Genomic DNA, 15,139 nt, shown 5'->3' with positions numbered 1-15,139 from the left:
GGCGTCAATCCACATAACTGGGTATCCCAGAAGTTTTCGGCCTGACCATGAACAGATCTCCCCTACACAACAAAACTGCTTAGAGTGAGTGAGTGAGTGAGTTAATATTTAACGTCACATCGGCAATATCTCAGCCATATCGTGACGAGAACGTTAAATACTGAAATGAAATATATGGATACTATAAAAACCTGTCAACGACGGACAGTAAAACAACTAGAATATCACAATTGGGATTAAAACTAGTGTGGAATGTTAGTGAGTGAGTGAGTGAGTTAACATTTAACGTCACATCGGCAATATTTCAGCCATATCGTGACGAGAACCATTAATGTCATACATAATAGAGAATGGTAAAAAATCTGTCAACGAAGGACAGTAAAGCAACTAGACTATCACAGGAAAATATTTAAAACTAGTAATGAAATCTAAAACAATTCAACTATAGAGGACGATACAATATAAAAACAGGCTATAGACCGCCGACAACTGAAGGTAGATCACCATACCAGGGTCCATGGGGTCTTACAGTACCTTTGCTACCTGCATGGACCCTAGTTGGATTTACACCATCCCTTCAGCCGCTGGCGATTGTACGAATGTTTAGCCAACTTTTAAAAGAACAAATATACTACGTTTAAACTCGGGTAAGCGGAAATTAAACTGTGAAAGTTTTGGGACTTACGTATCCTCTCAGGAGGACAATACTTTTACGATACTTTAACCCCCTTTGAGGATACAGCCATTAACAATACCAGTTGCTAAGTTACACTACCAATCATTAAAATATATCTATCTACAACAGTTATTAATCAAAATTCAATCATGAAATCAATTTCTTTTAAAAAACCAATAAGTAAATGAGAACTAACACTATTAAAAAGATACTTGATGGTTTTGACTTTGAAATATTTCTCCCTTGTGATGGAGAATTCAACACAGTCAAGCAGAGCTGGTTACCCCAAGTCGATTATTTATCATGCGTTCCATGGTTTTGCAAACGCAGCTTGTTAGTGAAATTGGTCTATAATTCGATGGATCAGTATGATCACGTCCAGGTTTAGGGATGGTACAATTATGGCATCTCGCCACGAAGGAGGAAATTTTGCAGTTGTCCAAATGTCATCAAAAATATGTAAAAGTGTCTCTAAACAGGATTCTGGCAAGTGCTTCAGAAGTTGATAATGTATACCATCAGCTCCAGAAGCAGTATCGTGAGCTTGGTAGTATGAAGTTTAAAAAACCAATAATTAAATGAGACCTAATGCTGGTAAAAAGATCCGTGATTGTTTTAACTGTATAATACTTATTCCTTGTGATGGAGAATTCAACACAGTCAAACAGGATATGCTTGACCGTGACTCTGTCATCACAAGGGATACAAAACGGAGGATCCTCACCTTTCAATAGGTATGCATGTGTATATCGTGTATGGCCAATACGACATCGTCTTAAAATAACCTCTTCAAATCTGGACTGACAGCCCAAGTAGGTGTAACCAATATACGGTTTTATTTCATGTAATTTATTCATACCTACTTGGGTGTCCCACTTCTTCTGCATCAGATCACGGATGTAGGTTCTAATGCTAGCTTTGTAATCAGAGTATGGGATAAGAAGTGGTGTCACGGATTTGTTGAGTGCTGCCTTGGCAGCAAGATCAGCCATTGTGTTACCAGAAATGCCTACGTGGCTGGGTAACCAACAAAAGACGATGTCGTATTGGCCAGTAGCAAGATCATTATACAATTCAATAATGTCAATTAAAAGTGGATGTTTACATGATAAATGAGTCTGAGTCTGAATAGATTATATATTGTTTATGTTTAGGGTGTCTTTGAATATATTTAAGAGCTGTTAATATGGCGTTAGCTTCAGCTGTGAAAATAGAACTATTATCTGGTAATCTAGAAGATATTGTTCTGGATCCAATGACAGTGGCACAAGCTACTGCGCCACCATCCTTGGACCCATCTGTAAATAAGGATTTATAATTGCTATATTTATGTTTTAATTGATTATATTCTTGCTTATATTGTAATTCATTAGTTTCTGATTTTTTAAATGTGGTCAATGTCAGGTCTACCTGGGGCCTGACCAACTGTCAAGGAGGAGAAGAAATAAGACGGGAGGCAGCTATGTTTTTCAACTGAATGCCGGCAGCAGAAATAAATGGTTTAATTCTGTGTCCTAGAGGCGGGACAAGAGAAGACTTTTTGTTGTATAAATCCTCATAAAGGGGATTGAACACACAGTTATATGCAGGGTTAGATTCATTAGAGTATAATTTAGTAATGTACTGTAAAGCTAACTTTATACGGCGCTCCTCAAGAGATGGTTCATCAGCCTCAACGTAGAGACTGTCAATAGGTGAAGTTCTAAAAGATCCAAGACAAAGTCTTAGACCTTGATGATGGACAGAATCCAGAAGTTTAAGATTGCTTTTGCAGGCTCCACCAAAGACGATTGAGCCATAATCGAGTTTGGAACGAACGAGTGATCGATAGAGATGGAGAAGGGTAGCTTGATCCCCTCCCCATTTTGAATTTGAAACAACTTTCAACAAGTCAAGTGCTTTCAGGCATTTAGTTTTAAGTGATTTAATATGTGGTAAAAAGGTTAAATGTGAATCAAAGATAAGACCCAAGAACTTGGCTTCCTTCACAACTTTAATGGGCGCCCCATCTAGAGACAGTTCAGGGTCTTTATGTGGTTTGTATTTACGACAAAAATGTATGCAGTTAGTTTTTGATTTAGAAAATTTAAAGCCGTTTTCAAGACACCATTTATTTATCTTGTTTAAACACAACTGCAATTGCCGCTCTATGGTATGCATATTTTTACCACGACAAAAAATATTAAAATCATCCACAAATAACGATCCATCAATTGAATCATGTAAAACTTGCGATAAACTGTTGATCTTGATGCTAAAAAGAGTAACAGACAAAATACTGCCTTGTGGAACACCCTGATCCTGATTGTAATGATCAGACAGGGTTGAACCCACACGGACCTGGAATTGTCTGTTATTTAAAAAATTGGCTATAAATTCAGGCAAACGAAGTCATGTAAATCTCTTAAAATGCCATATTTCCAGGTTGTGTCATATGCCTTCTCAAGATAAAAAAAGACAGACACAGCATGTTGATTATTTATCAGTGCGTTTTTCACAAATGATTCTAAACGCACTAAGTGATCGACAGTACTCCTGTTTTTCCGGAAACCACACTGTATATCTGTTATAAGGCTATTTGTTTCCAAGTACCAAACAAGTCGATTATTTATCATGCGTTCCATGGTCTTGCAAACACAGCTAGTTAATGAAATCGGACGATAATTGGATGGTATTGGTACTACTATGGCGTCACGCCAAGAAGAAGGAAATTTCCCGGAAGTCCAAATATCATCAAATATTGCTAAGAGCGTCTCTAAACAGGATTCTGGTAAATGCTTCAGGAGTTGATAATGTATGTTATCAGCTCCTGTAGCAGTGTCATGAGCTTGATCAAGAGCAGTATGGAGTTCATGAATAGAAAACGTTTCGTTATAATCTTCCCCGTTATCAGAATTGAAATTAATAGTTTTCTTTTCTTGTTGTTTTTGATATTGCTGAAATTTAGGTACATAATTAGAAGAGGAAGAATGTTTAGCAAGAGTTTCGCCCAGTTTATTAGCAATATCTGATTTATCAGTAAGTAATTGATCGCCATGTTTAAGATGATGGACAGTAGATTTAGTACCTTTACCCTTAATTTTCTGGACCATGTTCCATACCTTGGACATGGGTGTCCGAGAATTTATTTTGGACACATAATTTTGCCAAGATTGGCGTTTGTTCTGTTTAAAAGTACGCCGTGCTTTAGCATTTAAAATTTTAAATTTATTTAAATTATGCACCATAGGATGGCGACGGAAATAATGTTCTTCTTTTTTCCTTGCCTTCCTAGCTTGTTTACACTCATCGTTGAACCATGGTTTTCTTATGTGTGGAACTACAGAGGACTTTGGTATACACTCATCAGCTATGGAATTCAGTTCATCAGAAAAGCATTTAATAGCATCGGGAACGTCAATAAAACGTTCAGGTTTAAGTTTTTCAGCACACAGTGTTTCATATAAAGCCCAGTTAGCCTTTTCAAAATTTCGTCTTGATGATGGAGGAACATCGGATGGAGTTACAGCTTTTAACATAGTAGGAAAATGGTCACTTCCACAGAGGTCATCGTGGACTGACCATTCGAATTCATTTAGTCGTTCTGAAGTTGTCAATGATAAGTCAAGAGCAGAATAAGTCCCTGTACCAGGGTGTAAATATGTGTTGGAACCATCATTATAAATACATAAATCATTATCAGAACAAAAGTCCTCCAACAATTTCCCTTTAGTGTTTGTAGTTACACTACCCCAGAGTGGGTTGTGCCCATTTAAATCTCCCATTATAATACAGGGCTTCGGGAGCTGATCATATGGAGCTTGAAGATCAGTTCTGGCAAACGTCGAAGATGGCGAAATATAAAGAGAGCATAGCGTAAACGCTACATGTAACGTAATTCTCACTGCAACAGCCTGCGTATTAGTATTAAGTGAAACAGGGCTTTGAACAACGTTTTGTTTGACTAGAATGGATGATCCGCCAGTGGCCCGATCACCCGGAGGTGAAAAACAATGATATGAATTAAAATGACGAAAATTAAATGTATCTGTTTGTTATAAATATGTCTCTTGGAGACATATCGCTGAAGGTATAAAATCTTGGACTAATAGCTGTAATTCATGTAAATTAGTCCTTAATCCTCTGCAGTTCCACTGTACAATATTATTGGAATAAACTATCTTTTGGGGGGATTTATTGGGGATCTACCCCGCACTCTTTTAGAGGGCGACAAGCTATGTGCCCTAGAATGGAGGTTTTCAGACACGTCCATGTCCTCCAAAGATCCATATTTGTTGTATAGCTGAATTTTATTTTCCGACCCTTTCGGGGCTCTTCCACTAAGTTTTTTTGAGGCCTCATGCTTCATTTTAGTTTTGCTTGTACTAACTGACTGCGTATCAGATGACGATTGAGATTGTGAACGCGACTGAGAGGGTGGCTTAGGATCAGAAGATGATTCTGACTGCTTTTGTGACTTACTTGGAAGTGATTCCGTAGTTTGAGATGGTGTAGTAGGATAGAAAATCTGGGGAGAATCACATTTGTTTGACAGCTTGTGGAAGAAGTAGATATTTTATGGCTTGGTTCAGTTGATGTTTTGGTTATAGAAGCATAACTGTCTGGAAGTTCAGATCTCTTTACAAGTTTTTTGGCATCAGAAAAACTGATATTTTGGGTAAATTTGATCTTGTTAATTTCCATGTGTTCTTTCCAAATCGGACACTCTTTCGAAAAAGATGAGTGGTTTCCTGAACAGTTGGTGCATTTTTCAAAGGTACTTTTGCAATCTTCCGTTGTATGTGTCTTCTCACCACAGTGAGCACACACAACGGACAATGTACAAGTAGTTACACCATGGCCGTACTTCTGGCATTTAAAACATCTCAGCGGGTTCGGAATGTAGACGTCAACCTTGATGTTGCAGTAACCAGCCTTCAATGATTTTGGAGCTATCGGAGATGAAAAGGAGAACAGATACGTGTTGGTTGGAACAGTTTCATTGTTTTTACGGGTTGAAAAACGTTTGACGCAGAGCACACCTTGATCTTTCATTTCGTACCCAATATCAAGTTCTGACATTTCAGCAAATAGTCGATCGCGGTCTCTGACGATGCCTTTGCTTGTATTTAAGAAGAGGACGTTTGGTTTTCTTAGTTGGGGTTTCATAAGCCATTTTTAATGTATACATTTTCATCATCCGAGCTCCCCACCCACCACGGAGTATCACAAGGACAATGCTAATGACAAGCGGGTCTCCGACTTGCAGCACCAAGGATACCCGGATGATATACTCCAGCAGAAAAATTATAAGTTTAATTATTCCACCAGATTGGCCCATGAGCCACCGCCTTCTGGGCATACGACTCTAGGCAAAAACATAAATTTGTAAAATGGAAATTCATAAGACTTAAAAATCGACCAAGACCTAATAATACACACAGTACAATTGTCAAAATTTTGTGCACCATTACATATAGTGATGTTCAGGGCTTGGCGTGACCAGCCGATTGGTTGAACCGGGCCCATTCAACCACCCGTCTAGGTGAAGTTAGGGCCGAAGTGGTGTGTTGAGCAATAGGAACAGTGGTCTTGCTCCCATTGCCCTCAACCAACACAGGGCCTCAACCCACGGCAAACGGGTTGGTGGACCAAATATCCCCCCGGGTCCACTACGGGGGTGTCGGCGAGCTCTTGGCGTTACCCAGCACCCACCACGGGGAGGTGGCTCGCCACGGGTGCCAAACTGCTTAGAACTGTAAAGGACACCAGTGGTGTGCTGATATCATAAGGGGTAGACAAAGCACTGAATGCGAACCACGTGATCACCACCGAAGATAAAGTCAATGGTGTTCTTATGTTCTTAGCACAATAATGCAGGGCTGGCGTGTGACAGGCTATGAGACAGTTAGCTATACAGCATGTGACATTAGTAAACCGTCAGTAGAGATTATGCATCAACATTATATCACGAGTAAGATGTCAGCTCCTTGGTCGCCCAGAATGTTACCAGGGGAACCAAAACGGTAAAGAGCCAAGGTTAGCCAACACCTTCATGGTGACTCTTGGGTAGATCCCCATTTTATATGCTATTTCTGGCTCATCTGGTAACGCAGGGTGAAACCTGGGTTATTCATTCTGGTCCTGAGACAAAGGGACCACCGACACCCAAAAAGTTCAAAACAATTCCTTCTACGGGCATGCTCATGGCCTGCCTTTTCTGAGAAGGGTGCATGCTGTGCAGATGAACTGGTAACGCAAGGTAAAACGCAGAGGTGAGCTTCGTTGAGGAGTCTGGCTGCTTCAAGAGCATGCTCCAGTGGACACTGCTCAAGGTGCAGTCAGCCTGCCCAAGACTGTGGCTTTAGGGCCCTCCTACCGTCCAGCCTAGTCTCCAGATCTAGCCCCATCTAGACCTTTTACGTCTTAGCTTCGAGGCCACAAATGTGAGGCAAATAAGCACGTTATTACTGCCCTGATGCCCTCTTTACGGTCACGTGGATGGGCTACACATGTTTGAGAAACATTGGATCAAGTGTGTATTACTCAAGAGTGACTATGTTGAAATTATGTGTAGAACGAGTTTCATACATATCGTATTTATCTTGATAGGGTCGGTCACCTTGCGGTCTCCTCTGGTGGCATGCGTGAGCAGTAAGTCTTAGACATTGTGAACCACCATTTGGAACACGTGTATTAAATTCAGGTAAACGTTCGGTAGATATCGTGGCAAGTTTATCTGATAATTCACAAAGCGGTCGGCATGGCCATACAACGCTGTCCTGCTGTCGTGTTGAATAGATGGTTGGTTATCTTAGGAGATGATATGATAAAATTCTATGACATGTAACAAGGATTGTTATCACAGGAGTAGAACGTTAGTACTGTAAGCTTGATCGGCCATGATAGCCAAATAGTCAATCTTGCTGTGGCGACTTTGACAACAGAGAAATGCTAGTCAAGATTTCACGATGCATTAAAAATATTTAAATTCGGAGAATATCGGCAACATGAGATAGACTGGGCCTTTTTAATTATTTTTTTTCCTTTCTAGTGTTGGCACGCAAACAGATAATTAGTCTACGCCTAGGTACAAATGCACCATATGTTATATGTACGTGTACCCAACATGGGACTTGTATGTATATGTCGAACATGGGACTTGTATGTATATGTCCAACATGGGACTTGTATGTACATAACCAACATGGGACATGTATGTATATGCCCAACATGGGACTTGTATGTATATACCCAACATGGGACTTGTATGTATATGTCCAAATTGGGATTTGTATGTATATACCAAACATAGGACATGTATGTATATGCCCAACATGGGACTTGTATGTATATACCCAACATGGGACTTGTATGTATATGCCCAACATGGGACTTGTATGTATATGTCCAACATGGGACTTGTATGTATATGTCCAACATGGGACTTGTATGTATATGTCCAACATGGGACCTGTATGTATATGTCCAACATGGGACTTGTATGTATATGCCCAACATGGGACTTGTATGTATATGTCCAACATGGGACTTGTATGTATATGTCCAACATGGGACTTGTATGTATATGTCCAACATGGGACTTGTATGTATATACCCAACATGGGACTTGTATGTATATGTCCAACATGGGACTTGTATGTATATACCCAACATGGGACTTGTATGTATATGTCCAACATGGGACCTGTATGTATATGTCCAACATGGGACTTGTATGTATATGCCCAACATGGGACTTGTATGTATATGTCCAACATGGGACTTGTATGTATATGTCCAACATGGGACTTGTATGTATATGTCCAACATGGGACTTGTATGTATATACCCAACATGGGACTTGTATGTATATGTCCAACATGGGACTTGTATGTATATGTCCAACATGGGACTTGTATGTATATGTCCAACATGGGACTTGTATGTATATGTCCAACATGGGACTTGTATGTATATACCCAACATGGGACTTGTATGTATATGTCCAACATGGGACTTGTATGTATATGTCCAACATGGGACTTGTATGTATATGTCCAACATGGGACCTGTATGTATATGTCCAACATGGGACTTGTATGTATATGCCCAACATGGGACTTGTATGTATATGTCCAACATGGGACTTGTATGTATATGTCCAACATGGGACTTGTATGTATATGTCCAACATGGGACTTGTATGTATATACCCAACATGGGACTTGTATGTATATACCCAACATGGGACTTGTATGTATATGTCCAACATGGGACTTGTATGTATATACCCAACATGGGACTTGTATGTATATACCCAACATGGGACTTGTATGTATATGTCCAACATGGGACTTGTATGTATATACGCAACATGGGACTTGTATGTATATACCCAACATGGGACTTGTATGTATATACCCAACATGGGACTTGTATGTATATGTCCAACATGGGACTTGTATGTATATACCCAACATGGGACTTGTATGTATATACTCAACATGGGACTTTGAAAGCGGTCAAAAGTATCATGTTGTATTCTTGACACCAGGTAAAACCTGTACATGTGTACGTGTTACAGGGAATGTATGAAAACATGGATTTCACGTAATCCCTAAAAGAGTCAGTAATTTTATTAAATCAGTGTGACCCACGGGAGTTTTATGCATTGAAATGTCCAGACATTTCATGAAATTACTGAAATATTAGCTCAGGTATTTTATGAAGTCCACGTAAGCCTTTACTTTAATGTATAAAGTGTGTTCAGAGTATATGCTGATAAAATTAATTTGTTGGGAGAAGATCAACTGTTATGACACCGACTGTTACTCTTTAGTAGCGCTTTAAAACATTTACAACATATATTGATTTACATTGGTTAGAAGCCGTGACCGCCACAATTCGACTCGGAGATCACAGCAGTCCGGAGAAACAGCACTAGTCCTGAGTTCATTGTCACGTCATTTGCAGAAAGAAGACTCTGAGGACAAACAGGAAATAGATGCTTTGAAATCTACACCTTCCTTCCCAAACATATTCTTGTTCCAGGTCTTCAGTTTAGGGTATCAAATCACAATTCACTGATAGAAACAGGTTTCAGTAAAGAAAACAAAATATTTAAATGCTATATTTTCAAATGTCTTGTCAGTGCCTTGCCAAATACGATTATATATTTATGTTGAATTATATAATCCCTTTATATCTTAACGTTAAAACATTCCGCTTATATCTTAATGCTCTTTGAAACATGACTCCATACCGCCTAAACGACTGCCTACCGCCTTGATCCAAGAGTTAAAATGATGGTGATTGGTACCACTTGCGAGTACAAAGGGAGATCGATTTTTTTCAACAGTCCTACATGTGGCTATAATGTTGTCATGTTATAGCAAAGTATTCGTGGCAGTTATTTAATAAAACTGACCTTTGACCTCTGAGGCGAAACACTTAGTTACAAAACACTTAGTAGTCATGAAGTCTTTTTTAGTATTTTTTTGTCAAAGAGTGGTAGATGGTACAAAGAAATATTTAGTATCTTGCACTTTTCACAGTTTTCATGAATTTTCAGCGCTGGGGAAAAAAGTGGTTTCAACATCTATGATGCGCTACGCTTATAACGCATGCGCAGTGAATAGGTTCGCGGAGCTTGAAGCAGTATGTCTGCCCGGAGTATGAGGTCGTGAGCAGTAGTCTAATTTTGGTTGTGTACACAAACAAGTAAATAATCTACTCGTTACATAAAAACATGTTGATTGTGATAGGCAGACTCTGTCACAGGGAAAACTCAATGTCTGGTTTATATACACTTTTATGTCTGTCTGTCTGTCTGTCTGTCTGTCAATGACAATGTACAATGCAGAACTTCAATCACTGACCACCTATTGAGCATATAAGCCATAAACAAAGAACCGTCTAAGCGTATCGGCCATTGAAAAAGCCCCGTTACACTTGAGTGCACATCCACCGGTTCTGACTGGATTCGGTATCGCATTGCGATCGTTTCGAGGGAGATAAATCCAAGTACAAAATATTGCACTTTGGATTTGCGATTATACGCTTATAATTTTGTTTATTTGGTCTTTTTTCTTCATCAGCAATGCATTTCATATATCATGACTAAGTGATAATTGTGCTTTAATTATGTTTGATTTTTTGGTTGCATGTGACCTTTAACTAACTTGCACCAAACAGTTAAATCACCACCTTTCTGATTCAATGGACATCGAGATTTGTAAATAAAATATCAAATACATTTCGTGTTTACATTATTTACCTGCTTATTTTGATGCATTTGACGACAGTGTCCATTCAGCATATATGTCATCCTCATCACTCTTATCACAGCTGCCAGCTTCCTCTTCAGAACCAGTTTGCACATGTTTGCAACTTGCACAGGTCCTTACCCAATGTCTTATATGAAGATGCTCACACTGACATCAACAGTCATGACGTGGAGTGCTAAAACAAAACATGGGAAAGCAGCTGGTTACATACCATGAAGTCACCTATGAACTTCAGACCCAGCAGTAAAGCCGCAAGTATAACTCTCAGCTAAGCCTTCCAATTGTATATCACCACGAAAAAACCCAGCCATTTTGTTACAATGATAATGAGAGGTCAATGATACCCTGGGTTCAGCTGGAGGGTGCATGACCAGGCCTATAACACGTAGAAACAGTTTATGAAAATCAGTTATACAAATGTCATTTTTCCAAAACCTCAACTGGAATACCTTGTGATTTCTCTCTCTTAGCTTGACTTATTGTTTGGCGCATCTTGATGTCAGGAGGATGTATACATAAGAGTGATCGTACGTCTGTCTGGGGAGCGTGGTGAGAACCACCCGACACATCTTGATGTTAGGAGGATGTATACATAAGGGCGATCGTACGTCTGTCTGGGGAGCTTGGTGAGGACCACCCGACACATCTTGATGTTAGGAGGATGTATACATAAGGGTGATCGTACGTCTGTCTGGGGAGCTTGGTGAGGACCACCCGACACATCTTGATGTTTGTAGGATGTATACATAAGGGTGATCGTACGTCTGTCTGGGGAGGGAGGAGAGAACCATCCGACACATCTTGATGTTAGGAGGATGTATACATAAGGGTGATCGTACGTCTGTCTGGGGAGGGAGGAGAGAACCATCCGACACATCTTGATGTTAGGAGGATGTATACACACGGGCGATCGTACGTCTGTCTGGGAAGCGAGGAGAGAACCATCCGACACATCTTGATGTTTGTAGGATGTATACATAAAGGCGATCGTACGTCTGTCTGGGGAGCGTGGTGAGGACCATCCGACACACCTTGATGTTAGGAGGATGTGTACATAAGGGCGATCGAACGTCTGTCTGGGAAGCGAGGAGAGAACCATGTGGCACATCTCGATGCAATAGAAGACTTATTAGCCATTACGACTTGCCTGTGGAAGATGACTGAAACTTCCAGGGTAAGAGCTTCCAAACACTTAACATTTGTGTTCCGGTGTTTGCTGTATTGCTTTCAATCACAAGTAACGCGTAGGATAGAAATGATATACATGCCGGATTAAGTTGTAAAAGCAGTTAGAAATATGGCAGCGAGCAGCAATGTCGGGCTTCACTGTAAATAAGGGGCCTAGTCCTTTTGTACCAGGTTATCGTTTGAGAACTTATTCAGATCAGCTTAGAGCCGTTATGCAATAGGAAGCCAATGAAGGAATATTTAAATAGGAGTTATGTAATCTGGCTCAGATCAAATTTATTTCCAGGCTCATATTCAGGGTTCAATCTATCAGGAACACAGAAACTTGGGTGTCCTTAGCTGAAGTGAGCGGTGCTAAATTAATGTTCACACCACATAGCTGAAATTGTTCGGAATGGGACGTATGCTTTCAGTATGCTTTCTACATGATAAAGGTTTAAGGCCATGAAGATCAAAAGCAGCACTGAAGTACTTACAACAGTTTGTGATTATTAACAAATATTAATCCTCTGATAGATGCTCTGTTCATGGGATCTCTTTCCCCCATCCGAGCAGAGGTCAAAATGAACCATTTTAAGAAGAAGCTATATCCACATCCTCAGCTATCTGCTGGTACAGGGAGATGGGCGACACTTTTGTTATCCTCAGAAAAGACGTGCATGCGCTCTCACTACTCAAACACCTGAACATCTAGCATATCTGAATAGTCAAACTCACTGTGGATACAGAGAACAAAAACAAACTCGACTACCCAAACGTCCTTGTATCGAGATACGTCGGTAGAGGCATCCAAACCACAGTCCACAGAAAACGTACTGTACAATCATTCCTTTCAACTCCAACCATTCTTTCCAAAACTAAGTCTGGTGTCATCTCAGACCAGACCTAGCGCACCAAGAACATTAGTTCTATCAGTCAGGACGTAGAACATGAGCTATACCAACAGTTGCATTGCTTTACTAACCTCAATCAGTATTCTACTAAGAGTTTGCCAAGAGGAAAATCTCGACCACACTCAAGCAGAAACTGACCAAGCCGGAATCATTCTCCTCCCATATCTGGCCTCGTCCAGTCATGTGCCACTTGTTGTTCAATTGCATGGTGTTGTTAATGTTAATGTGCAGTTTATCATGACAAACTATGTAGATATACTTCTAATTACTTGGTTGTACTCACTATTAGTTGTACAATAGTGCAAGAATCTACACTCAAACGTCCCCATATGCATTAAACCCGACGTCGTTGTCCATAACGTCACGTGCCTCATTATAGATTCACCCAATTCTGGAATGCAAATCAAACTGCAATCACTACAAAGCCAATCACAAAGCTTGGAAGACGTCTGTCCTCTGTCGTGATTGGTTGGAACAGCTTAATCGGCAAATGCGAAGACAAAGTAGAAACATTTTATTATTCATGGGCAACGCCCCTTCCCACAACCATGGCCTTAGCCTGAGTAACGTGAAACTTTGCTACCTTCCTGCAAACACGACGTCAGTTCTTCAACCTCTAGATCAAGGCATAATCCGTGCATTTAAGGCGCGTTATCGTCGATATGTGTTGAGATCACTTGTCTGTAGAATGGACACATGTACCAGCAATGATCATCTGTGCAAAGCAATCACGGTGTTAGATGCAGTGTACTGGACCGCAAGAGCGTGGAATGAGACAACACCCCTCACTATTCGCACGTGTTTTGCTTCATGTGGATTTGGTGTGTTTGAAATTGTTTGCAGTGACGACAAAGAAGACACCATTCCCCTAGCTACATTAGTGGCCACGATACACAAGGAAGCTACAAGCTGTACATTCAATGAAGATGTCGGGTGTGATGACGATTTGCCTACTGAAATTCCCGATTTGAGTGAATTCGAAACAGACTTGATAACCCAAGTAAAACAGACTGAGAGCAAGTGTCACGATGAAGAAGAGAATGAAGTCGAAGTTGAAGACGAAAATGTGTTTCATAAACTGACTGTAAGTGAAGTTTTGAGAATGTGCGCTCAGATCAAACACTGTGCATCCAGCCAGCAAGTACGATCTCTACATCATGTGAGGACATTGCACTCGAGGCATCGGCACAGAAAATACAAAGCAAGATCAGTGACGTTTTTACAATGTGAACAACCTTGTTATTATTTGAATGAGTAATAAATGACTGAATTCTGACACTGCCTTGTTCCTTATTCGAAAATGTTGTTAATGCTAACGAGACACTTCCGTTCTGCGTCGGTGTCATGAGGCAAACTGCCTTTACCGGAACTTTGTCAAAACCGGCATTTTTGTTTGGTCCGGTGATGCCGGTATTGACAGAGACCACTGTACAGTGGAGACCACTATACAACAAATGACGGCATGAAGGCACCTCACTGTGCTCCCTGCCTTAATTTCAGGATGTGAAGCAGTTACCCATGGTTAACTGACAGTGGGGGGATTAACAAGGGATTAAGTATAACCTATTCTGAAATTCATTGTACCACATTCTCCTATACACCAACAAATTGAACAAAACACCCGACCTTCACACATGACAGATGACACCGATAAGTCATTATCTTTGAATATCTAACGATTTCATCAAAGATTACAACCACAGATCCAAATTATGAAAGCTTGCCTGAACGTCAGTCGGCCACCACTGTCGGGTTAGTCGGCATGTTGAGAAGTGTTCCCTAAGAAGAAGATTCTAGGGAGCATTTAAGTAGGAGCGGCAAACTCAACAGCAAAGATGAATGTGAATAACAGGGAACTGTATGTCTGTAAATAATTCGGCGGAAGGTATCCATTACATGTCACCACTATGTTCAACTCCATTAAATACTGGCTTAAGATCTTGTATATGCCCAGCAACAGATATCCTAAGGTTTGTTACTTGATGTTGCATCAGTTGGATGAGGCTGGAAGACCCACATGGGCCTCAAGAATTAAACATCTACTGAATATGTTAGATTTTGGAGTTGTATGGTTGGAGCAAGGTGTTGGAGATTCCTATCTTTTCCTTAGAAAT

At 40.3% G+C, this 15,139-nt stretch overlaps 1 protein-coding gene across 1 annotated transcript in view; it reads right to left on the bottom strand.

The window, feature by feature from the left end:
- Positions 1–15,139, bottom strand: part of LOC137295284 (mucin-5AC-like) — a 70,096-nt gene that overhangs the window by 21,959 nt on the left and 32,998 nt on the right. The window lies entirely within an intron of this gene.

Source organism: Haliotis asinina, chromosome 8, assembly GCF_037392515.1.
Source record: "Haliotis asinina isolate JCU_RB_2024 chromosome 8, JCU_Hal_asi_v2, whole genome shotgun sequence".
NCBI classification, from domain to species: domain Eukaryota; kingdom Metazoa; phylum Mollusca; class Gastropoda; order Lepetellida; family Haliotidae; genus Haliotis; species Haliotis asinina.
This window is presented reverse-complemented; position numbering and strand designations above follow the sequence as displayed.